The 23,933-nt window shown below is 46.9% G+C and overlaps 1 long non-coding RNA gene across 1 annotated transcript; it reads left to right on the top strand.

Annotated features, from left to right (window-relative positions):
• Window positions 1-18,426: 18,426 nt before the first annotated feature.
• Window positions 18,427-20,792, top strand: LOC129146184 (uncharacterized). The gene is made up of 3 exons (XR_008552700.1): window positions 18,427-18,526; window positions 19,253-19,365; window positions 20,701-20,792. It is a non-coding gene; the product is annotated as an uncharacterized LOC129146184 (long non-coding RNA).
• The last annotated feature ends 3,141 nt before the right edge of the window (window positions 20,793-23,933 follow it).

The raw sequence follows: 23,933 nt of genomic DNA, 5'->3' as shown, positions 1-23,933 counted from the left end.
GCTGCTCCCCGGCCACCGGAGGAGGGTCCCACATGGCGCGCAGACCTCTCCTGCCGCCCGCTGCTCCCCTCAGCAGTGTACTTCGGTCCTTCTGCCTGCTCTGCTCCCCGCTCTGGCTCTGGTGAATTCTCTCGCCCTCCCGCGCTTCTGACTGTACCCAGTGCATGTATAAACAAAACAAACAAAGAAACCAGCAAACAAATAAATAAAGCATGCCTCTATTAAAAAAAAAAAAAAAAAAAAAAAAAAGAATGATGGATGGATGAATGATGGATTAAAACAGCAATTGTCTTGAAAGCTGATCCCAGGATCTAGCACCCAAGAGCTGTGTGGCATTCTTGGAATGCCACTTGGAATGGCCACAGCCCACTTCTTTGGTGCCCTTCAGGCTGGGGCCAGAGACACCAGCATCAGATAAGGAAAGACTGTGGGTTGGATCAGGGCAAGTCTTTGATGGCCACAAAGTAAAAAACAACAACAGGGAGCTGGGACCCTAGGACTTATCACCATCTCCCTCCTCTCTTGCTGGGGAGTGTGCCCTAAAGGCTGGTTAGTACGGTAATTAAGGCCATAGGTTCTGGAGTCAGACTTAGGAAGAATTTCCAGCTCTGCCACCTATTAGCAGTGTGATATTGAACAAATGATATGTCCCTCCTGAGCTTCGGTTTTCATATCTACAAAACAAATCTAACAATTCCTAACCCATAGAATTGTTGGGAGAACTAAATGGAACACGTCAGCACTTGACACAAAGTTAGCACACAATAAGTGACTGCCATTATTACTATCTTTACGGGTTCCAATTTTCTAACAGAGAAAGCCTTCCCAAGGTGGAGGAGCTGGGCATGTGGCTAGCCCACAGCTTTTCCCCATATTACACTGGAAGATGACTGGCTCCAAGACTGGGGTGAGGGCAGCTCAGGAAAATCGCCCTAAATCCTCAAAGACCTCAGACTCCAGCTCAGACTCAAAGTCATCCACCCCTCCCCCTCCTCCTGCCCTAAGCCCTACACACTTAGATGGCTCCAATCACAGGAACCACTCCAAGCCAACGAGAAAAAAACAGGAGGTGCAAGAATCATGGAGCACAGGGGAACCGAGCCAAGAGGTGCAGACACAGCAGAGACCAATCTCCAGGCAGAGGCCACCTCAGCTCACGCCGGCCCACCCAACCCTCTGCACCACAGGCAGACCCAGCCCCCTTCAGGCCCACTGACCCTGCGGCTCCTGAGCTGGTGACTCAGTTTCTCTTCTGCCAGGCAGGACTCAGACACATTTTCCCAGTGCACTTGCCTCTTGGCTCAGTTCTGATATTTCCCAAAGTCGGGTGGTGGAGTGTGCAGGCTCCGCTCCCGGCTCGGACCCTCCCGGCCTGCTGGTCCATCCACTGCGACCCGACCCTCCTCCCTGGACACCCTCTACCCGCCCATTCTCCCGGGCCGCAGCCTCCTCGGGATCAGCCCTGCCGGCTGCACTCTCGGGGGCCGGGCGTCCCTCCTGCCTCAGCCCCCACGCCCTCCCCCACCCAGGGACCCCCGCAGGCGCCGGGCCGGGTCGCAGAGAGGGAAGAGGTACTTGAAGAGGGGGGTTCCGGTTCCGGTCCCACCTGCATCTCGCTTCCCGCGTTTAGCTCCAGCGGCGGCGGCGGCAGCTCCCGCTCCCTGCCCCCTCCCTCCACGACTAGCGCCCAGGTCGCTTCTGCGCACTCGCCAAGACCCCATTTCCTGTCACCAAAGGAAGCGACCATAGAGAAGAAGGGCGGGAGAGCGGCCCCTTCGCGCTCACTTCCGCCACCCTCCTCTGCGCAGACCCTGCGAGAGCTGGGAGGGCGTGAGTCTTGAGGACTCAGCGACTTCACCAGTTGCACCTAAAAGGGACTGTAGCAGCAGCCCTGTGAAGAGGCTGCATCCCAGCTGGACGTATTCCTGGAAAAAATGCGGGAAAAAGGAGAGAAGTCAACCATAGAGAAGCCACCTTAGGGTCGGAGTCCCGAGCTCTTGTTGACGGCTAGAGTAGCCACCGGCTGCCGACAACCAGCGAGATGAGAAGGCTTTTTGAAGGGCCCGCTGCAGCCTAGAGCGCCGGCCCCCAGCCCCAGCCGCTTTTCGAAGACACCGCCCCCAAGGAGCGGGGCGAGGGAAGACGCGGGTGACCTTGGTGAGGCCCCCCTCAAGGAGGCGGAGCCTGAGCTTACTATCAATGCCTCTTTGAGGGAAGGAACTGGAGGTTCCATCACTAAAATAAATACGGGAGGTAGAAATAATGAGGTCAGTTGTAGATGGGTGTGGGATATCAGGACGGTGGACCTACAGTCTAAAGCTCAAGGGAGACATCCAGGCCGATACAGACATTGAGAATCATTATGGTAAAGAGGGTATTTGAAATGAGCGTGATGAAAGCCTCCATCAATTCGGTCTTTCATTGACCCAGCTCCAACTGGCCTAGGCAGTAAGGGAATTTATTGGCTCAAGCAAGTTAAAAATCCAGAGTCTATCAAGCTTCTTCAAAACAGCTGAATAAAAAGACCAAAAAATTCCAGGAACCTGTGGTTGGTCACCAGGCCTTGCTTTCCCCATTCATTTGACTTTACTCTCAGGCACACTGCCCTCTCATACTGGTAAGATAGCTTCTCATAGCTCCAAACAAGTCCTCATAGCTCCAAACAAGTCCTCTAGTAAAACGAATATACCTCTTTTCTGACATTTTCAGTAGAATTTCCAGAACTGACATTAACTAATTTGGGTCAAGTAGTCATCCTGGAACACAGAGGCAAGTGACCCAAAAGATTGGAGATAAAATGTCCTGATTCATATAAGAATGTTCTGGACTGAGGTTGCCAGATGGAGTTGGAAAAATTCATTGTGTGAGGGCAAGTTCTAGCCTAGTCAGCCTTAACCCTCCATCCCTATCCCTGTGTTAACCAAACTCACATCAGTTCACAGATGGCCTTTGTTAAAGTCTTCATCACCATCTTGTTGTATGTAGTGCAACCAACCCATTCCGGGTAGGTTTATTAACGGTTCTAGCAGCCACATGCTCTTCGCCGTTGTTTGTAGTCGCCGTCCTCCGTATACTCCACTGCATTCCTCCACCCTCAACACCGCGCCACCACCACACCGCACTCTGCTGCACCACCCTTATAAACCAGTCTCTTAGCTCAGGTGTACCTACCTACGCATGCCCACACCCTACTCCAGGTGCCCGCCATCAGTCATGCATTCAGGACCGCAGGGTTCCGTCATCCATCCTAATGGTGGGAGGGCAGAAAAACCTGATATCTTTTGCCTACCCTACAGTGTATCATCCATCTCTCCAGTTCAGAGGAGGATCTCAGTGGAAAAATACTCTATTTCTATTGTCATTCCCCTCTTCCCTGATAACCTTTTCTTCGTAGTCAGCCTATCATTTTCTAGTAGACAGACAGTTGAGGAATACAGAAAGGGCCAATGATGAGTTAGTTTGGAAATGTGTCTAAGCTGTCCAATAAAATGCCTGAAATGTTATAGCCACTAGCCACATGTGGCCATTGAGTACTTGAAATATGGCTAGTGTGACTAAGGAAATGAATTTGTCATTTAAATTAGCCACATATGGCTGGTGACCACTTTTTTTAAAATTTATTTATGCATACAAGAACTGGGGTACAGGCCAGATGTGTAGGAGGTGAGAAGATTCACCGGAGACAGAGTGGAGAACAGAACAAGCAGACTGACTGAAAAACACTGCTGAGGGGAGCTGTGGGTGAGACAGCAGAGGTCTGCTATGCCATTTCGGTAGCTCCCTGGACAGCCAGGGATCGAACTCGTGCAGCAGAGGCTGCAGATAGCTTCACTGTGCTGTGCTTAAACCCTTGGGCTACCAGGGAGGCCCTGGTGACCACTTTATTAGACAGTAGTATAGGAGGTATCTATGGACAAGTAGTGGAGCTGTCCAGCAGATGATTTACACTCTGAGTTGCACTAAGTTCAGTGGGGATCAGACATGAATAATAGTCGATGCACGGACATGAGTGAGATTGTCCATATAATATGTGTAGAGAGAAGAGAGCACAGGTCCTAATTCTAGGGAACAAACAAATTTAAAACTAGACCAAGAGAGAGGAATAGGACGTGCTGAAATGGTGTCTGGGTAAGGTTTCCCAGAATCCAACCCTGAGATGAGGATTTGTATGCTACTGATTTTTTTTTTTTTTTAAGTTCTAACAGGAGAAATCAGTGAGGAAATGGGAGAAAGGGAAGCAGAGAAAACCAATCAAGTTTGTAATCTCAGGCAGAGAATAATTTACCTTGATCCTGCAGGAGTACTCCAGATGTAATTTTTATCTCAGATTTGCCTGGAAGCAAGGGAGCTGGGCATTTCATAGAACAACATTCTTCAGTCCTTCAACCCTTTACTTTAATTCCCAGGCACTGAAGGCAAAGCTTTCAATACTCTCAAGTTCTAACTGTTGGATGAGAACTCACACATCAAAGACCAGGGTGCTGGGAGTGTGTGTGGGATGGGGTAGTGCTGTACATATTAGAAATTATAAAAAGGGATCCACAGCACTGCCATTGTCTCCTATGGAAAAAACTAATGACTATAGTGACTGAGTGACTATGGTGAGAATAAATTTAGGAAGTGGTGGGTGCAGAAGACAAAATAGAAGGTAAATTAGGAGGAAGAATGTACAGAGCTGTCCTACAGTTTGGCCAAAAAGAGAAGGAAAGAGATAGGGCAGGTTGTAGCTTGAGAGGGTGGAAAGGTTTGCTTGTTTGTTTATATCCTGCTAGAGACCTAATTATGTCAGAAGTCTAAAGGACAAGGGACCAGTGGAGAGCATGGTCAATGAAGGAGTGAAGTTGGGAAATGAGGGAAGGATAGAAGCCAGGACCCAGGTTAAACCAAGGTATTAATATGAAAGGGAGAAACACTTCTTCCTCAGGAACCGCGGATGCAGTAGGATGCCTTCAGCTACAAGTAAGAGAAAGCCCAATTTAATGTAGTTTAAATATGAAAAGAGGGCCTCCCCGGTGGCACAGCAGTTGAACGCTGGGTTGTGAAGCTTCCCGCAGCCTCTGCGGGGCCGGTTTGATCCCTGGCTGCTCCCCGGCCACCGGAGGAGGGTCCCACATGGCGCACAGACCTCTCCTGCCACCCGCTGCTCCCCTCAGCAGTGTACTCTGGTCCTTCTGCCTGCTCTGCTCCCCCTCAGGCTCTGGTGAATTCTCTCACCCTCCCGCGCTTCTGACTGTACCCAGTGCATGTATAAACAAATAAACAAATAAATAAATAAAACATGCCTCTATAAAAAAATAAATAAATATGAAAAGAAGGGGATCTCATCTTTGCACACAGTCTCAAACAACCTCTATTTGAACATGGCCCCAGTCTCTCAGCTTTGCTTTCCCCTGGATTGTGTTCATTCTCATACAGGTTGTCCCCTCATAGGTAGCAAGATGGCTACCAATAGCTCCAAGCTTACAATTTACCAGTTTAACAACCCTAGCTGGAAAAGATTGTAGCTTTCCCAATAGCTCCAGCAAATGCAACAGGGTTGAGTCCATCAGTTTAGTTTGGGTAACCCAATGACCTGCTGTTGTGTAATAAGGATTTCATCTTCAACCCATATGGCAGAGCTTTAAAAATATTTGTAATTTCCCAAGTGATAGATGTTTCTGTTATTCATGAAACCCTTAGAAGACACCCGGGTTTTTGCTAAGGAGGTAACACATGGCAGGCACCTAGATAGTTTCAGGATGGGGGCTGGTCACCACAAAAATCAACCTTGTGATTAGAAGGTTGGAATTTCATGCCAAGTTGACCTCCATGGAGGGGAGAGGTCCTGGGGATGGAGTCCAGTCACATGGCAATGATTTAATCAATCATGTCTAATTAATGAGACCCCAGTAAAAACTCAGGATAATGAAACTCAATGGGGCTTCCTGATTGGGGACTACATTGATGTGCCAATAGGGTAGCAGGCCCCGATTACATGGGGAGAGAGCATTTGGACTCTCCCATACCTCACCCTACCTGTCCCTTTATTTGGCTGTATGCTTTGTTGTATAAATGTGTGTAGTGCTTTCCTGAACTATACTGGCAAAATTGAAACCCAAAGGTCATAATGGGAAACTCCCAGATCTGCAGCAGTTGGTGAGAATGCAGGTGGTATCGGAACTGGAGGTAGTCTTGTGGAGGACTGAATCTGGAACTTGGGGGTTTCATGCTAACTCTGGGCAGTTAGTGCCAGAAGTGGACTTCAGTATACCAGTCAGGATCGAAACAATACGAACCTTGAACCAACAGTTATGACCACGATGGTGGGATTATGCTTATTAATAAACACGGGCTCATAGAACCATGATCTGAGACTGGGATGGACTCAGCTCCAACTGAACGCCACATACTGAGCACGGCAAGGGTGGCTCTTCACAAGAAAATGAAGGGCCTCTGACTGCAGGGGAAGTAGTGGCTTGTGGGATTCTTTCGGAGGTCACCTTCACGCTCCCTCGTTCCTGAGAGGGGGAGATTTCTCTTCCTCTGTCTTCTTTTCTGGGATATCAGATTCAGCCATGGTACTTTGACTTGGACATCCTGCCCCCCAAAGCACACCTGCTCAGTCAGGACATTTTGACAGCCCGAAATAATCCAGCTCCTTTTGACTGTGCCTCTGAGCCCAAGCCCTCACTTTGGTTACTCTTCCACCCTCCGCTTTAGGCTTCAAAGTGTGGCCTCCTCAGAAAGCCATGCCAGTCCACCTAGGCACCTCTCAAATGCCTTTTACTTAGTAGCTTTTCTGTGATATTCACGAAATGTCCCAATTGGAATGTCCCCAGTCCCCTTCAAGTGGTAGGGTTCCGTGTTTGCAAGGGCATCCAGGTCTAGATTGGGGCTGTGGGGACTGGTTGTAGAGAGGAGACTGAGCCAGTGGGCCAGGAGAAGTCTGATGCCAACCTGGTCAGCTCAGTGCAGTACCAAGGAGAATGTCCAGAGAGATTTCTGAGGAAGAGAGTCAAGGATGCCCTTTCGCTTCCAAAAAGTCTACTGACTGGCACTGAGATGGAAGAGGAGGGACATGTTGGAGTCAGAGAGAGGTGGTCTCATCTCGGCCCTAGTCCCCCATTTTCCATTAAGTTGCAAGCCAGCCCTGAACTCACTTTTCTAGAAGTTAATGCTATAAGAAATCTTAGAGATCACATAATTTAACCTCTTCACTCCATCCCCACTTTGTAGATAATAAAGCAGAGACACAAAAAGTTAGAGTAGCTCACCTTTATTTGTAAAATGAATGTGAATACTAAGTTTACTTTCCATCCAAAACACTGGGAAACTTTGTAAGCCCAACACAAGTGCTCAAGTGAAATGACTCAACATGTAGTTCTTTTAACAAACACTATTCACCTAAGGCACTGTGCTTAAAGCTCTTACTGGGGGTAGAAGAGGATGCCTGTCATCAGCTGGGGGCGCGGGGAATGAGGTAATTTTGAATATTCAGGTACAGTGGACAACTGATAAAGAGGGTAACTTGGGGCCACTGTAGGTGGAAGAGGTGGGACATGAATGATGAGAAGAACAAGCCACGGGGCAGGCTACATGGACAAGTATTCCAGGAGGAGGGAAGAACTGCCAAAACCTGAGGTAGAAACAACTATAAGATGTCGGCAGGATGGCCGGTGTGGCCGGAGAGGAAAGGACAGTCACCGTAGACGTGGTCAAAGGGCTGGGCGGGGCCAGGTCATTCAGGCCTTGTGGGCCACAGGGAGGAGTCTGGATTTATTTTTAATGTTTTCGGATTATTATAACAGCTTTATTGAGATACAATTCTTCTGACATGCAATTCACCCATTTAAATTCACCAGGCCTTCCTGGTGGAGCAGGAGTTAGTCTCAACACTGCCAAGCTACTGCCAGTCACTAAGGCATGGATTTGATCCCTGGCCAGGGAGCTGACCCACATGGCACAGCAGACCTCTCCTGTCTCGTCCACTGCTCCCCTCAGCAGTGCATTTCAGTGGAGCTGCCTGTTCTGCTCCCCAGTGCCTGGTGAATCCTCTCACCCCCCACACCTCTGGCCTACACCCCAGTTCTTGTATGCATAAATGAATAAAAATAAATCTTTTAAAAAATTAAGAGTTTGGGTTTTATTCTAAGGGTCATAAGGAGTCCTTGAGGGAGGATTAAAGGCTGATTGACCTTTAAAGCTTGATTTGGTGTTGTGGGGAGGATGGAAATGACAGATATTGAGAATAACAGAGTTGGCAGAGCATCATGGGAGAGGTGACCCTCATGTTGAACCACACTGTTGCCAGCGGAGCTAGAGAGAGATGGTCACATTCCCAATACATTTTGGAGAAAGAACCAGCTGGTCTGGGTCATAGGTTAGAATTGGGTGGAGGGGAAGGGAGAATGGCCATGCCATTGATGCCAATGTGTAAGAAGCAAGTGGAAGGAAAGAACCTTATGCCATAGGGGTGGCATCCTTCAGTTTGGAAGGCTCGTTAACAGTTTAAGTACAAACATTCAGAGGTCACTTTCCTTTAAGAACCAATTTGTTAAATCAAGCAGATTATTTTTTTAAAGATTTATTTATTTATTTATACAAGCACTGGGTACAGTCAGAAGTGTGGGAGGGTGAGTGAATTCACCAGAGCCAGAGGGGAGAGCAGAGCAGGCAGCCTGATGAAGTACACTGCTGAGGGGAGCAGTGGGCGGCAGGAGAGGTATGCGCGCCATGTGGGACCCTCGCCACGGCTGGGGATCGAACCGGTGTTGGAGAGGCTGTAGGCAGCCTCACAACCCAGTGCTCAACCACTGTGACACCAGGGAGGCCCAAGCAGATTATTTTTTAATGTAACTTTCAAAAAGGTATTTAAACCAAGACTCAGCATTACTCCCAATGGAGAAATATCCAAAGGTTGAAGACCCAGTTTCTCCCTCTGCTGGCAGAGAGAGGGGCTTGTAAGTGGAGTTCAAAGGCAAGGAGAACATAAAAATGAAACTCTAGTCTCATTTTCCGAGACATTTGGAATCATTTACCTTTAAAAACCTAATTGGACCCTCTAAAAAATAACATTAAAATTGGGCAAATAAATTGTATGAAACCTATAAAAATTATTTCTCATAAATCACCTGCAATCTCAATAGAAATGTCAGGCTCTGAGGAACCATCTTAATTTGGGGCCTGATTTTATAATGAAATTTAATTCACAGAAATGTTTTAAACGTTAGTCATTCTTCCGGGCACTGTAGTGAGCACAGTGGAGGAGCTGGCCAGCAGGATTTCAGTCCGTCTGGAGGTGGGCTCTGTGCTATGGGGTGCTGGGGAGGCCGAGCGCAGACTTGGGGACCCGGCAGGGAGGTGGGCTGTTTGGGGTGTGGTTGGTTGGCGGTAGTTATGCTAATGCAGAGACTTGGAAGAGTAGGAACCAGGGACAAATAGAAAATCTAATTCGTAACCCTGAAGGTCATAGGAATAAATCCTGCCTCCAAAAACACTTGTTTTGTCGTTCATTCTCTAACCGTATCAACAATGTTTTTAAGCTACAAGTGTATCATTTCATTCCTTTATTGAAATGATAAAAAAAAACTGTCAGGTCACTATATGACTAGACATTATGTGTGAACTTAGTTCCAGCTGAAGCCTTGTTACTTCTCTGTATCACAGCAGGACCAGCAGAACCACAAAGTGGTGGTCAAATGTGGAAAAACGTCAGTATGTGATGGAAGACACCTTACAGAAAACCTGAGAGAGAAGTGCTTTAGAATAAAAGTAAGTGTCTTTATTAAAATTCAGGTGAATAGCTATTCCTTTCTAAAAGCCTAAAATGGAGTCACTGGTCTGTGTAATGAATAGGAGACGGTCAATATTTTCCTTAATTTGGTAATCTAGCACAGGTGTGAGTATGCATGTACACGCGCACACACACACATACACACGGTGGTTTGTGGCTGCAGTGTCACTGAAAGGTGACACTTGAGCAGATCCCTGTGAGAGAGAATCGACCTCACAGGGGCCTGGACACAGCACAGAGGCTGCCTGCTGGCTGCAGGGAGTTGGGCAGGGCCCAGCTGGTGAGACCTGAGGGCTTGTACTCCCAGCGAGGAGGCAGGACCTGGGGTTTTCCTCTGGGAGAGGTGGAGACCCGTGGCAGCCTTGACCACGCGGAGCCCAGGCCTTACGGACCATCGTAGATGTGACTATCTGCTGTTGAGAAAGGCGGGGTGAAAGCAGGAAGACCAACTCAATGTCCAGGTGGAGAGAACGTGGCTTAACCCAGAGCTGGCAGTGGACGTGGTGATCGTTTGAGGGTGAGGCCAGGAGGCTCCTGTTGCCTGATCCCTAGAGACGTCTTTTGTTGTTTGCGGTGCTGCCACAGGTCAGATTCCATGGTGCAGCTGATCCTAAAACCAAGGCAGGGCCACCAGCATCCCAGGTCAGGGAATGGCAAGCTTTACCTTGCATTGGTGGAAAGAGAATGGTTACTGTCAGGGCCTCTTGTCTGTTAGCACCTGCACTAGCCATGCGGGTCATCTCACGATGCCACCAGCACCTTGACCTGCCTGACTTCACCTGCTCTCCCCAGGCTGCCGCCTGCCCCCACGTTTGGGCTTGTGGGCCTCAGCCTGCATGTCCACCACACCCAAGCCCCCTGCAGCCACTTTCTGTCATGAGCTGGACTCTGCTCTACCAATACAGCAGGAGATCACATCCGAGGGAGCGAGTGCAGGAGGGGAGGCATGGCCCCGTCACACGGCTAAAGATTGTGAGAGTCAGGATTTGACCCTGTCTCAGTTTAAAACATGGGTGTTGGGGCACTTCCAGGTGTGCTCCAGCATTTCTTCCAGCTGTGATGTATTGTGTATTTCACACGTTGAATATATGTACGTACTTTAAGTAAATTACACAGTGCTGCTGTACTTGATTTGCTAGGTGACTTTGTGGTGACCATGTAGTCTTTATTATTATTACTAGTATTATTGTTGTTGTTGCTCTTGTTGTTTTTGTCATAATGGACCCGTGACCCCCAGTCTGGAAGTGGCAGAGCTAGAACCTGACCCCTTATTCTGATAAACCTCAGGGAACCCGATTCCAGGCAGGTAACAGGAAGGAGCCTCTGCAGCAGCCCCCCGACTGGCAGGGAGCTGGTCTGGTTCCTCTTCACCTGTCTGATCTGCTACCTCGCTGCCGGCTCTCACAGAAATCAGCCTTCAGCTAGAACCTCATTCCGAGTTCACTACAGATTTTGCAAAGGCTTATTTAAATCACAGATTTCAGAAGACTAAAACAGAACAGCCATCAAAATGATAACAATGGTCAAAATGATAACCTGGTTTTCTTTGATAAATTTGTTTAAATTTCCATATTAACATTATTTCCAGAATCAACAATAATAATTTCTTTTTTTTCCCTCCACACACAGGTCTTAATTTATTTCTGTGCAACAGAAAGGGTTAAAGTACAGATTTTGTTACAGTTCTCGGGCTGGGACTATTCATTATTAAATGAGAGTGAGTTCTTGAATGAATTCTTATTTTCTTTAGGAACTTCTGAAGAAATACCCAGAGATGGATAATCAGTATGAATGCTTAAGCAGATTATCTTTTCACCTGGAGAAGGAAATTGAAACCCAAAAAGAGCTTTCAGCTAGAATAAAAGCAAACCTCCCGCTTCCATCTCCACAAACCAAAGAGATTCAAAATCTTCTCGCTGCAAACCAAAGATGTTCCATGGAATTCCTCCGGGTCATAAAGAAATTCGAGGTACCGCCTCCTTTACTGGTACCCCTGTAACAGTGCTGTGCGTCTCAGTCCAGACGCTGGTCTGCTGTGCATCCAGAGTGGGCCACTGGTTGCCTTGTCTCACTGCTGACCGGGAGCTCATGTGGGCTGAGGCAGGTGTGTGCCCCACCTCCTGGGAGAGGGTTACTCCCCAAGCCACCGGGCACTCAGGGCAGTACCACAGCATCTCCATGCCTCCTGGTCTATCACAAGGCAGGGGTAGTGTGGTGACGGGAGGGTGTGCAGGTGTGTATCACTCCTGGAGACGAGACAGGAGACAGATGACAGCAGGGCCCAGGCAGGGCCATCGGGTTAGGACCTCACTTGACAGTGACTCAGTGGTGACAGTGAGCTGACCATACTGGCATTTTCAATGAGTCTCTACAGAGAACTGAGTTGGAAGGTCAGCCTAGTGGCAGGAGCAGAGTCGAGGGTGCTGCCCCACAGGGCAAGGCTCATAGGGAGAGAGTGTATGAAAGATATTCAAGAAATGCCTCGCAGCTTAAAATAGTGGGCCTGTGAGGTGACAGTGAAGGTGAGGAGAGGAGAGTAGACTGCAGTGCAGTGGGAGAGAGCCATTCAGAGGTTCAAGGTGAGAAAAGTTGGGGGCAGGAGAGAGCCACGCACAGGTGTCCCATGCAGCTCAGGAGGCTGTGTCAAGGTGAAGGGCAGCTAACTCTGACAGCAGGCATGGGCTGGACACTCCACCCACGTTAGCCAGCTCTTGGTGACCTGTCGCCAGATTGGGAACAGTGATTGTGGAGGAGGCGAGCGGAGCTGTGAGTGGAAGGTGTAGGGGCCAATACCCCATGCCCCCACGTCTGGCAGCTGGGTGTCCATAGCACATTCTCAAGGTCCATGTCACAGATGGCGCTGTCACCATTGTCACCTTGAAGCCGAGCATCTGAGGATGGGTGACGGTTGCTGCCCAATCTGGTGGTTGCCCAGTTGCGGGCGGGAGGGGCTACTGAAAGGGAACCTCAGGTGCCCAGCTGGGAAGAGTGGACCACTGGTGATGTAATTAGCCAAAAAAAAGAAACAGAAAGGTGGTTTTCTGGAGAAAGGGGCACGTGACATCTTAGGCAAACTGAATCCTGGAGGCAGGTCCAGTAGGAAGTCAGGCACGTGGAACTTGCAGCCCAGAAGGTCTTCCCTTGAGAAGCTAAGAAGAGGTGGGGGGAGGCTCCATGCCACTTCACTCACCAGGGGGTATGGATGAACAGAAGATATTGTCCCACCTCACAGTCCCGAGGATTTAAAATTACTTCACCTAGAAAAGGAAAGCAAAGGAAGACAAATAAATAGAATTATTTCATCTAAATGTGACGAAAGCTTCAATCCCAATTTGTGTAATGTTTTTTCCCCAAGTTTGTACTAAGTCACATCACAAAGATCAAAGAAGAAAACCATGAATCCATCAATAAATTTGAAATGGCTGTTGTGGATGAAGTGGAAAAGCAAAATGAGCTGCTGATTAAGATACAGCACCTGCAGCCAGACTGTGACAAACCATCCATAGAAATAGGGGACCTTGAGAATTTGGACCTACATGCTGAGGTATAGTTTGTTTAAAATGGGTTCAGACATTTAGCCTTTTTAGTTAGGGAGAAAGTTACCTTATCCTGTGCTCAGGGCCATTTTCTTTTATCAGAAATTGAAAGTACATCACCAAGCGGCAGCTGGCCAAGTGCAGAGAATGTAAGAAGGGGACTAGCTCCTTCAGAATCCCACAGCATAGGAAAACTGACCTCATGTCAGCAAGTGCAGATTCCTGGAACCCCAGGATATGCTTTTGGATTTCTTTTCTGCTCAGAATCTGGTATTTCGGCCACAGTGACCACATGTGGGATGACTTGTGGTCCCTGCAGAGTAAGGCCTGGCCCTCCACAGGCCTGTGTGTGCATGCACAGCTGCCTGGCTCCTCTAGCACTGCGGCCCTCGGGCACACTCACATGGCCCCGGGCTTCAGCCCTGGGGTAGGATAGCAGACGTGCCCTGTCCATAGCCTTCAATGCTAACGTTTTATCATCCAAGTACGGAATTATAAATTAGAATTGTATTTACTTCAGACTAGTAAGAATGACAGTTCAGCATTGTAGTCTCTCCCCTTTTTTATGGTATTTATTTTATATTTGACTACGGTGTTTGGTTTAAAACTTCACTCATGTTTGGGTTATTCGTTGCTTAATTTTTTTCACCAGGAAATTCTCAGTGATCTCACAGAAAATAACTTCCACAACATAAATACTGAATTTGAAGAAGTCCTAAGTAATAGGAAAGTGATGACCCACTTTTTGAAAGAGTGGTTAAATACTCATGTTGACACAGAAAAGCTTAAAAATGGTATCCAGAGAAAAAACGACAGGCCCAGTCAAGTGAATAACCTTTATAATAACAAGATAATTGTAAGTAGGAATTTTTATTGTGTTCTTTCTTTCTTTCGTTGTTTGCTCCAATTTTTTACTTCTTAAAAGGACTTAACGTTAAGTTTGTGCTCTTTCATTTTTCATCTATGCTTTGAAAAAAATTGTGACGGTAAAGCCTATTCCCCCTCACAGGTCATGCTTCCTTAAGGCACTCAGGCCCCGGGCTTATCCTCATGGAGAAGGGACCCTGGTGTGTTGTCCTCAGATTCCGCATGGGGAGTCCCCTCACCCTTCCTCACATGTCATTCCTGTGGGCAGTGAGCCTTCCCGTGATGACAGCTGATGTGGGTGCAGGCATGGTGCAGGCTGGGAGGCCACACAGACCAGCTGGCGGCCACTCAAATGCCCTGGGGCCCCGCCTATGTCCGTGCCGCTGCTGGGATCGCCTGCACTGGCCCTGCCACCTGGTGGGTCAAATGTGGATCTTTGTTCCCAGGGTGGTCGGCCCAGGGACAGATTCCCAAGACCTGAGGCTGCTCACAGTCAGTTCACTCTTCTGTTTCACTTTGCTCTGATGAGAACACCCAGTCTGACTTCTGGAGTCTTCCCTGCCCCCACACAACCTGGTGAAATAGGCAGAGATCAGAGTAGGCAACTGGAGTAGGGAGCTGGGTCAACACCAGTGCCTCCAGGACTGGATTTGTGCGTTCACCTGTTGGGTGATTCTTTCCCGACACTTTAATTTCATCTGGAAAATACACTTAAATCCCATGGAAATAAAGTTTTTATTTTTTTTAAAGTTTTCCCAAGGGTCGTTAATCCTCTTCATTGATTACCCAAAGCTAACAAAATAAATAGGCTGTTTCCCAAAAAAAGTGCATGATCAACAAAGAAAAGCATAGATCCAATGTCTGTTTAAGATCATCTCTGTAATCACTGATTTTTCTATGCTGTTGAGGCCCCAGTGTAGATAGGAGGCATTTGTCTGAGGCAGGGAAACTGGGAGCTTGCTTGGTGTGAGGCTGGGCAGACCCCAGGACAGTCCAGGTTGCCAGCCATATACCACCCAGCAGACACGTCTGATGGAAATAACATAAAGTCACCAGGTGACAGCCAAGTCCTCGTAGTAAGAGCAAAGGCAGAAAGAGGGTGGATTCAGTCCGTCCCCCACGTCACAGAGGCTGGGGTCTGACTACTGTCCCACACGGGAATGCAGGGTTTTCACATCACTTACCAAATATCAGTGACCTTTTTCCCTATAGACACTGAGGTTTAAAATGAAGCAGGACAGTCGTTAAGCTTATCAGCTGTCAGATGGCCCATCAGACATGCTATCTGATGTCTTCTAAGGTTCTGTTTTTAGCCATGACATAGATAATGGCCTTCCCTGCACAACTCAGAGTCCTCCCACGCCTCAGTGCTGAGCTAATAGTGAGACTGTCATCCTGCAAAGCAGTGAGGCCTCCTGGTCCTTATTCTTTAATTTGCATCATCAGCTTCCACCATCTGAAATTGTGGGAACCAATGCAAACCAGAAACAATTCACATTCTTTTGAAGTTTTGTTTTAGAATATATATTTTTTTTAAATATCACTTCCTCTTCAATTACAACCTACAGGTTTTTCTTCTTTTTTTTAAGATTTATTTATGCAAGAGCTGGGGTACAGGTCAGAGGTGCGGGATAGTGAGAGAATTCACCAGAGAGAGAACAGGGAGCAGAACAGGCAGGCGACCGAAATACGCTGCTGACGGGAGCAACGGGTGCGACAGGAGAGATCTGCTGTGCCTTGTGGGAATCTCCCTGGCTGGCTGGAGATCGAACCTGTGCTGCAGAGGCTGCGGACAGCTTCATGGTGCTACGCTCATCCCACTGTGCCACCGGAGAGGCCCTTAAAACATTCTGAATAATGGATTTCAACATATACCTGTAATCTATAATTTTAGAGCCAGAATTGTGTTTTCACTATCCATTAGGCTATAATGAATGAATCAACAGAGTTTGAGGTAAGAAAGGCTGTTGTCGCTAAAGAATGGGAGCAGAAACTGAAATCAATGAAAGAGATAAATGAAAAACTGTTTAAAAACTACAAAACTTTGAAAATCCCCCAGACATCTGTTGCCCTTGTCAACCCTGCTCCCCAAGATGATAAGAATCATGTTATAGCCAGAGCCCCACAGCCCACCTCAGAGGTATGTGATTCCTTATCTTTTCAATAGCAGTTTTATCAGTCACAGTGCATCTGTATAACATTTCAGAGAAAAATTATAGCACTGAATGTATCTGTTAAGAAACACGTACCATGTGTGTCTTATTTTTTACATATAGTCCTATTATGTAAGATCTGCCCTTTGGATTATAAAACAGAACTATCTTGCAGTATCTTAGATTATAATTTCCAAAATCACATGACTTCCAATGAAACTATAACTTGTCTGTATACAGAACTGGTTTAAAGGGAAAAATAAATTCATTCTTAATCAAAATAAAGCTTTAAGAGGTTAAACATGCAACATATTTCTTATGCAGATTAACTGTGTCTAAGAATTAGTATTTTAATTGAATGGTCCAGTCACTACTCCCTAACCTGGGAGTAGTTAAGTAAGCACACTATTTTATTAACACACAAAATGACTTGGTGGGCAACACGAATAATCATATGTCATTTTTTAACATTGACCACAGTTCAATGATCATTTGCTGGTGGAAACTAGAATGTGAATGTACAGCATGTGGATTTGTTGGTCAGTTGTCCATCTCAGCTGGTAGAGATGGAAATAAGAGAAATATGAAACACAACTAACCAAAGGCAGTAAGATAAAAAAACAGGGAAACTCCTTCTTCAGCGACCCAAGGAAGTGCCTTCCGGAGAACAGAGCAAAATGCTGCTGCTTGGGCCTCCCAGCTAGAGCAGCCTGGCGTGTGGGGTCAGGACAGAGCAGAGTGTGCAGTAGTGCCTCTAGATTAGCCTGAGCACTGGGTCCTGGTCATGGTGACAACCCTGTCATGGGGAAGAGCTGGTCCTCTCTGTTGGCTCAAGACCACCACCCAGCCATCGGGAATAAAGCAAGCCTGGATTCCTACCTGAGTCAAAAAAAATAAATGATAGGTGGGCCCAAAACGCAGACTTTATCCAGGAAACCTCCATGTATGTGCAAGTAAATACTCTGTCACCCACAAGCAAAGTCAGGTAACTATATTCAAGTACTTCTGACTTGCAAAAACCTAGAAATAACCTAAAATATTTACCATTACATAATGGCTTAGCCAAATTATGGTACCTCCACAAAGCCCATAAAAACAGAAACGTGAGAGAGCTATCTGTGCCGGTAATGGAAGGATCTAGAATATACCTTTTCAAGTGAAAAAGAACAGAGCAGGGTGTGTGTTGTGTAGCTGTGCATGCAGCTGGTGTTGGTGAGCTGCGTGCAGCACGCCCCAGGAAGCACAGGCATCTCAGGAAGGGGACCCCGGAGGACTCAGTGGCCATTGTATCAGGGTCAGCTGGGTCTGAGCTCGGGAAACTTGCTCTTCATTATATGCCTTGAATGAATTTTGAATTTTTCTCTTGTATTTTTCAATTTGAAAAATTTAACTCAAAAATAAAGGGAAAGGGCCTCCCCGGTGGCGCAGCGGTTGAGCGCTGGGTTGCGAAGCTGCGCGCGGCCTCTGCGGCGCCGGTTCGATCCCCGGCTGCTCCCCGGCCACCAGAGGAGGGTCCCACATGGCGCGCAGACCTCTCCTGCCGCCCGCTGCTCCCCTCAGCAGTGTACTTCGGTCCTTCTGCCTGCTCTGCTCCCCGCTCTGGCTCTGGTGAATTCTCTCGCCCTCCCGCGCTTCTGACTGTACCCAGTGCATGTATAAACAAAACAAACAAACAAACCAGCAAACAAATAAATAAAGCATGCCTCTATAAAAAAAAAATAAAATAAAAAAATAAAGGGAAATGTGAACTATACATGTTAAAGAGTCAGCTGGCAAAAGTGCTTTCTGTGAGTGTTGAAATGGGAGTGTGCTAACCAGTCAATAAAATAAACATTAGAAGGCAAAATCTGGGCATTTTTAATCCAAACATCACCAGTTTCTAGATAGATACTTGCCTTATTTTCTATCCTTTGTTAACGCAGTCTGTGAAAAGTTAATACCTAAATGCGACTGTCTTTGTCTCAAACTCATCTACTGTGATTCCGTCTTAAATGTGTATATGTTTCTCATAGAGGATTCAGGAGCTGGAAGCCTCACTGTGTGAAGCTAAAGACAGCGCGAGGCATAAAGAAAGCAAGATTATAAAAATTCAGAAAGAACTTGAGATGATGACTGATGTGATAGCAAAACTTCAAGGGAAAGTTAATGAATCAAATGAATGCCTTGAGAAAACAAAAGAAATGATGCAAGCCCTTCAGGTGACTTAAGCTCTTTTCATTTAAAAAAAAAGGTTTTTGCTGTTACTGTTGAATGTGGCGGGAGGTTTGGCACTCCAATCTGTTGCTCATCGCCCTATACCTGTGTGAAGGGCTGTGCTCACACTGAGAAAGCAAACGACTGCCAGAAATGAGATGACTCTGGGGTTCAGGCCCGAGCACCCAGAGGAGAGGTGCCTCTGGGACCCCGAGATGCGCAATGACTTAGGGAGCTGGGGAGGACTCCGAGCTAGAGCAGAGCTGTGGGGACCCAGCTGTGGGACCAGTGGAGAGAGACCGGGCGCAAGTGAGATGGAGCAGGTCCCGCTTCTTTTGCACATGGGGATCTTAAAGTGTTTCTGGGAGCAGGTGAATGACAAATAAATGGATGGATACAGGTGTCCACGCGGAGAAAACACTTGGGGGGCTTGTAGATGACACCAACCACTCCATGATTTTCAGCCTTTTGGTTTCATTTTGTTCAGGTGCATCATTTTTTACTTGGAAAAGAATTTAAGATCTAAAAGCTGTATGTTCTCTAACCACATGTCGGCTTTAGAAATTCTTCGCATGAAATGTCTAGTTGTTATTTGTTTTGCTGTTAAGTGATCTTCCCTGTTTTTCATTTATTTGGAGTTGGCTGTTCTTAAATGGTCCTACCCACTCAAAGGGGATTCTTTGAAACTACTTTAAAATCATCTTTGTCTTTGTCTTCCCTAAAAAATGTAGGACAAGGCCGCTTTGGGAGCTAAACCTTATAAAGAAGAAATTGAAGATCTCAAAACAAAGCTGGTCAAAGTAGACCTGGAGAAGATGAAACTCACCAAGGAGTTTGAAAAGGAGTATGTCTTTGCCTTAATCGGACATGATTTAAGTGACTTAAATCCCCCTTCTATACTATATAATTTATCGGCACTAGTTAACTTTTTAAAATAAGGTTTATGAAGATACTCTTAATTGTTTCTTTGAAACAAATACATCCAGATTTTAAGCATATGAAATTCTTCAACTAATGACAATTGTGATCAATTAACAACACTGTGCTTTGGGGTGTTTTTTTATCAATCATAGTAACAGCTCAAGAACAGTCCTTGTGTGGCTTGAAAGTGTTATTGTATGTTTAGCCGTTGACTAAGGTTTGTGTTGGTCTTTCTGTTGTGTCACATGGGGGCTGTACCTCCTTGTCGTTTGTGGCACCTGTCTCCAGGAGCACAGTCTCCTCTAGGGCTGTCTATGCACGGTGCTGTGTGATAGCATGCCCGTGGCCTTGGTGAAGCAGCACAGGAAAAGATACTAAGCAGGCAGGGAAACTGAGTGAGAAGGGAGATGTTGCCACTTACTAAGGTATCACTTCAGCAAACTGTTGAATCTCTCTGGTCCTAACCTTAATAGTCAAAGCTCGATTTGTAATAGAGCATTTCTTTTTTTTTTTTTTTTCTTGTGGGACCCTTGCCGGCAGCCGGGGAACGAACCGGCACTGCAGAGGCTGCGGGCAGCCTCCCAGCCCAGCGCTCAACCGCTGCGCCACCAGGGGAGGCCCAGTAATAGAGCATTTCTTAAAAGCCCTTCTGACCCCCAACTCTTTATTCTTCCCTAAACCTCTGATAAATATTTAATGATAACTAATCTGCCCCAAAGTGGCTCTCTGTACCTTGGTGCTGTCTCACTTAACTAGCCTTCCTCTTGCTAAGTCTGTTGGTTTCAGTGGCATTTGCACCTGTTAATTATGAAAAGCAGTTTGACTTACAGCTCAGAGTCAGCAGATACTTTCAGAGCATCTGAAAAAAGATACTATCTGAGAAAGACAGGAAGCCCTGTAATTTAGCACTGCGGATCAGCAGTTCGCATTCCAGGCCACAGCCTGTGTTGGCTTCCCTGACATCCTGGGAAGGGAACTGTTAGGGAATTGCTGAGCCTTCTAGCTGTTTCTAGGACCTCATGGTAAACATCTAATGGCGTCATGGTCCCTCCAGATATACTGCTCAGTACCAGCTAGTAGTTAAGAATGTTGTCCCTGCCCCCATGTGAGGACCACCCCCCTCCCCTGCAGGAGCTGCATGAGGACGTCACTCCTGCCTCTTGGGGATGTTCTGTCACTGTGATGGTCTCAGCAGAAAATTCTTGTCTACAGGTCTTTTTAGTCTGCCATTAAAGTCTTTCTTTTCTTCTTCTATTAGGATGACTTCTGTAAAAGCCACCTTAGACTATCAAAAAGAAGTTATACGGGTACTGAGAGAAAATCTTAGAAGAAATCAACAGGCCCAAGATACCTCAAGTAAGTAGAAGAGGCTTTCCATTTACGTCTCAACCCCTTGACATCTCTCAGACTCCTGCACCTAACTGTTCGGTAAACCTGCCTGATCCGGACACAGAACAGTTTCTAAGATGTGTTCCTGGGGTCTTTTCCTCAGACTTTTCCTTGTAGACATAGTTCCACTGTTTATCACTGTATAGTCTTGAAAAATATGAATTTTTACCTTTGCAGTCTTAGTTGTTTGTGATGGTGAAGATGCTCTGACTTAAAGCCCTAAAGGCAGGAGCAGCCTTCCTAAGAGCGTGACCTGTGTCTCACAGGTTATGGCCATATGTAGACAGGAGCTACTGTCCATGCTGGGCACGCAGAGTGCATGCTGGCCTGTGCATCTGCTTGGAAGTATAGCGTGGGCAGTTTCAGAGCTTATCAAGTCTCTGCGTAAACAGTCCTCAGCCCACCCTGTCCCACATTCTGTCTCTTTCGTTTTACATGGGGAGAGAGATGCAACAGGACTTGGCCACTGTCTAGTTGGCAGGCCGCTCCCTGAACCAATGCCCTGGCCACGAGAGGGCGGGGCCACCCAACCTTCTTCTCACACATGCTTAGTGCAAGGGTCGTGCCCACAGTCCCATGTGAAAACGCACCAAAAATTCCCGAGGGGCATGGCTGGGCAGCTGCCTGTGCCCTTTGCACCTGTGGCAGGAGGATTCCCCATAGCACTATTGTGTGGCCATGTCTCACTCCAAGTCCAGTCTTTATTCTGCCTCTTCAATGCTCAGCTTTTCCCAAAAACATAAAGACAATGCCCTATAAACAAAATAGTTTCTTTGGAAAGGCCTTTCTTACTAATTCCATGGCATGTGTTCATGTCCTTCCTGCTACACAAGCCAGACAGCGACTTGTGCACTTACGCATTCACCCAGTCAGCAGCATATGTTGGCCTCTTACTGTGTGTCAGGCATTAAGCCCTGATGGACACTGACTGAAGAGCAGAACCAGCCATGATGCCAGCCCTCATGGGGAGCAGTCCAGCAACAGGGAAGTCCAGAAAAGGACAAATTCTAGAGTACAGGGGCCAGGAGATATGTCACCACCTTTGTTTTAGGTATACTAGAGGTGCTCCTTGAAAGGAACAGAATGCTCCTTGAAGGGCATTACCATGAGTTATTTAACCTACAGGTGGGTGATGGCCCCAGTGGGAGGGCAGAAACAGGGCCACAGAGCACAGAGGCCTCTGCAGGTGGACCTGGGGCCGAGAGCAGAGCCAGACCCCAGGCCTGTAGGTGGTACAGCCTGTGCTGTCTGCTGAACAGTGAGTGGTGACAGCAGTGTGTGGCAGTGGTGCAGCAGGAAGTGACACAGCATGAGAGGACAGATGAGAGAAATGTGAGAGTAAAATCAGTGCATGGGGCAGAAAGGGGATCAGGACCCACCCTCCCCATGAGTGCTGTCAGGATGGGGTGAGGCAGGAGGCTCTGGGCAACAGGCATTTCTTGTCACCTTCCTGGTGACACAACCTTTGTCACATGACCCATATGTGCAGCTAGAGTCCTGTGGGGCGGTGCCTCACCCATCGGGAGCTGCAGCAGCTGTTGGGCCTGAGGATAGGGGCTGCTGAACCAGGAGAAGCCTTGAGCACAGCTGCACGGTCTGAGGCCGTATACATCTATTACACCCCAAAGTTAGAGCATGTCAGCAGCTGGACATGCTCTGAGGGGGACAGGAAGGACATTTTGGGGGGTATATCCCCCAACTAGTATTTAACAAACATTTAGGAACTGTCCACTGGCTAACACAGGGAGCTTGGACTATGTCACACGTGAGATTTTAGGAGGCTTGAAAATCTGAGTTATCTGATAGTGACAGAGGCAACACGTGCAAAATATGAATTACTCCAAACAAATAAAAATGCCTGTCATTTTATCAATATATGACTGTCTCTGGTACTGTTTATTAAGTGAAGTAAATAAAAAGTAGCCTGGAGGAATACGTAAATCAAAAACTGACATTTCAGAGTTAAAGGACATAGTTCCAGCTTGAATTTATAAAATGAGTCTAAAAATTGTTTAATGTCAGTCATTAATTTTAATTACAAAAGGTAATCTAAATTATCTCAACAACCTAATTATTAAAACCAAGTATACTCAATTTACTTTAATAAGTATAATAACTTTTAAAAATGAGTGTTATTTTTATTTATTTTTTTTTTTTATAGAGGCATGTTTTTATTTATTTATTTATTATATTTGTTTGTCTTGTTTATACATGCACTGGGTACAGTCAGAAGCGCGGGAGGGTGAGAGAATTCACCAGAGCCAGAGCGGGGAGCAGAGCAGGCAGAAGGGCCGAAGCACACTGCTGAGGGGAGCAGCGGGTGGCAGGAGAGGTCTGCGCACCATGTGGGATCCTCCTCCGGTGGCCGGGGAGCAGCCGGGGATCGAACCGGCGCCGCAGAGGCCGCGGGCAGTTTCGCAACCCAGCGCTCAACCGCTGCGCCACCGGGGAGGCCCATGAGTGTTATTTTTAAACAATAGAGGAGACTGAGCGAGCTTTCTAAAGTCTCAAAGTTTTCCAAAGGTGGCTAAATTGTCTCTAAAACACATACTCTTTATTTAGCACACTATTTTTCTAAAAGTAAGTCAAAAGAAAATCATCTATTTGATCACTTTGAATCTCAAATTACTGAATTCCAAGTAAGAGTTTACTTCATTTTATAGATATGGTTTTTACTTGTGAAAAAAATTTGAGAGAGAGAGTGGGATACATCTATCCAAAATAGGCGACGTGAGGATTGCTTCTTAGCCAAGCCAGAGGAAGTTAATGGGCACCTGGCCTTTTTCCTTTTTTCTTATCTCTGCTTTCCTCGCATCCTTTCCACTCCCAGTTGTATTTGGTTCTGTGTATTTTTTAATATGATTGTTTCTGTTTTTGCTTTCTTCCCTCAGAAGAACAGACCACCGGAGCAGAGAATGTGGCCCCTCAGCCGGGTGCCTGGCTCACCTCCTCTGGGTCTGACATGCCAGAATGCAAGACCCAGTAGCCTCGTCTCTGTCACTTTCTTGGATCCTAGTGGCCCATGAACCTGGTTGGGAAATGACTGTCTCTGGCAGCTCTGTCACAGCCAACCTAATTGCAACTCCATTTTCCCTTTGCCAC

This window comes from Talpa occidentalis, unplaced genomic scaffold (genome assembly GCF_014898055.3).
Source record: "Talpa occidentalis isolate TD23 unplaced genomic scaffold, MPIMG_talOcc4v2.1 talOcc4.18, whole genome shotgun sequence".
Lineage (NCBI taxonomy): Eukaryota > Metazoa > Chordata > Mammalia > Eulipotyphla > Talpidae > Talpa > Talpa occidentalis.
The sequence above is the reverse complement of the archived record's forward strand: the minus strand, read 5'-3'. Positions and strand labels throughout refer to the sequence as shown.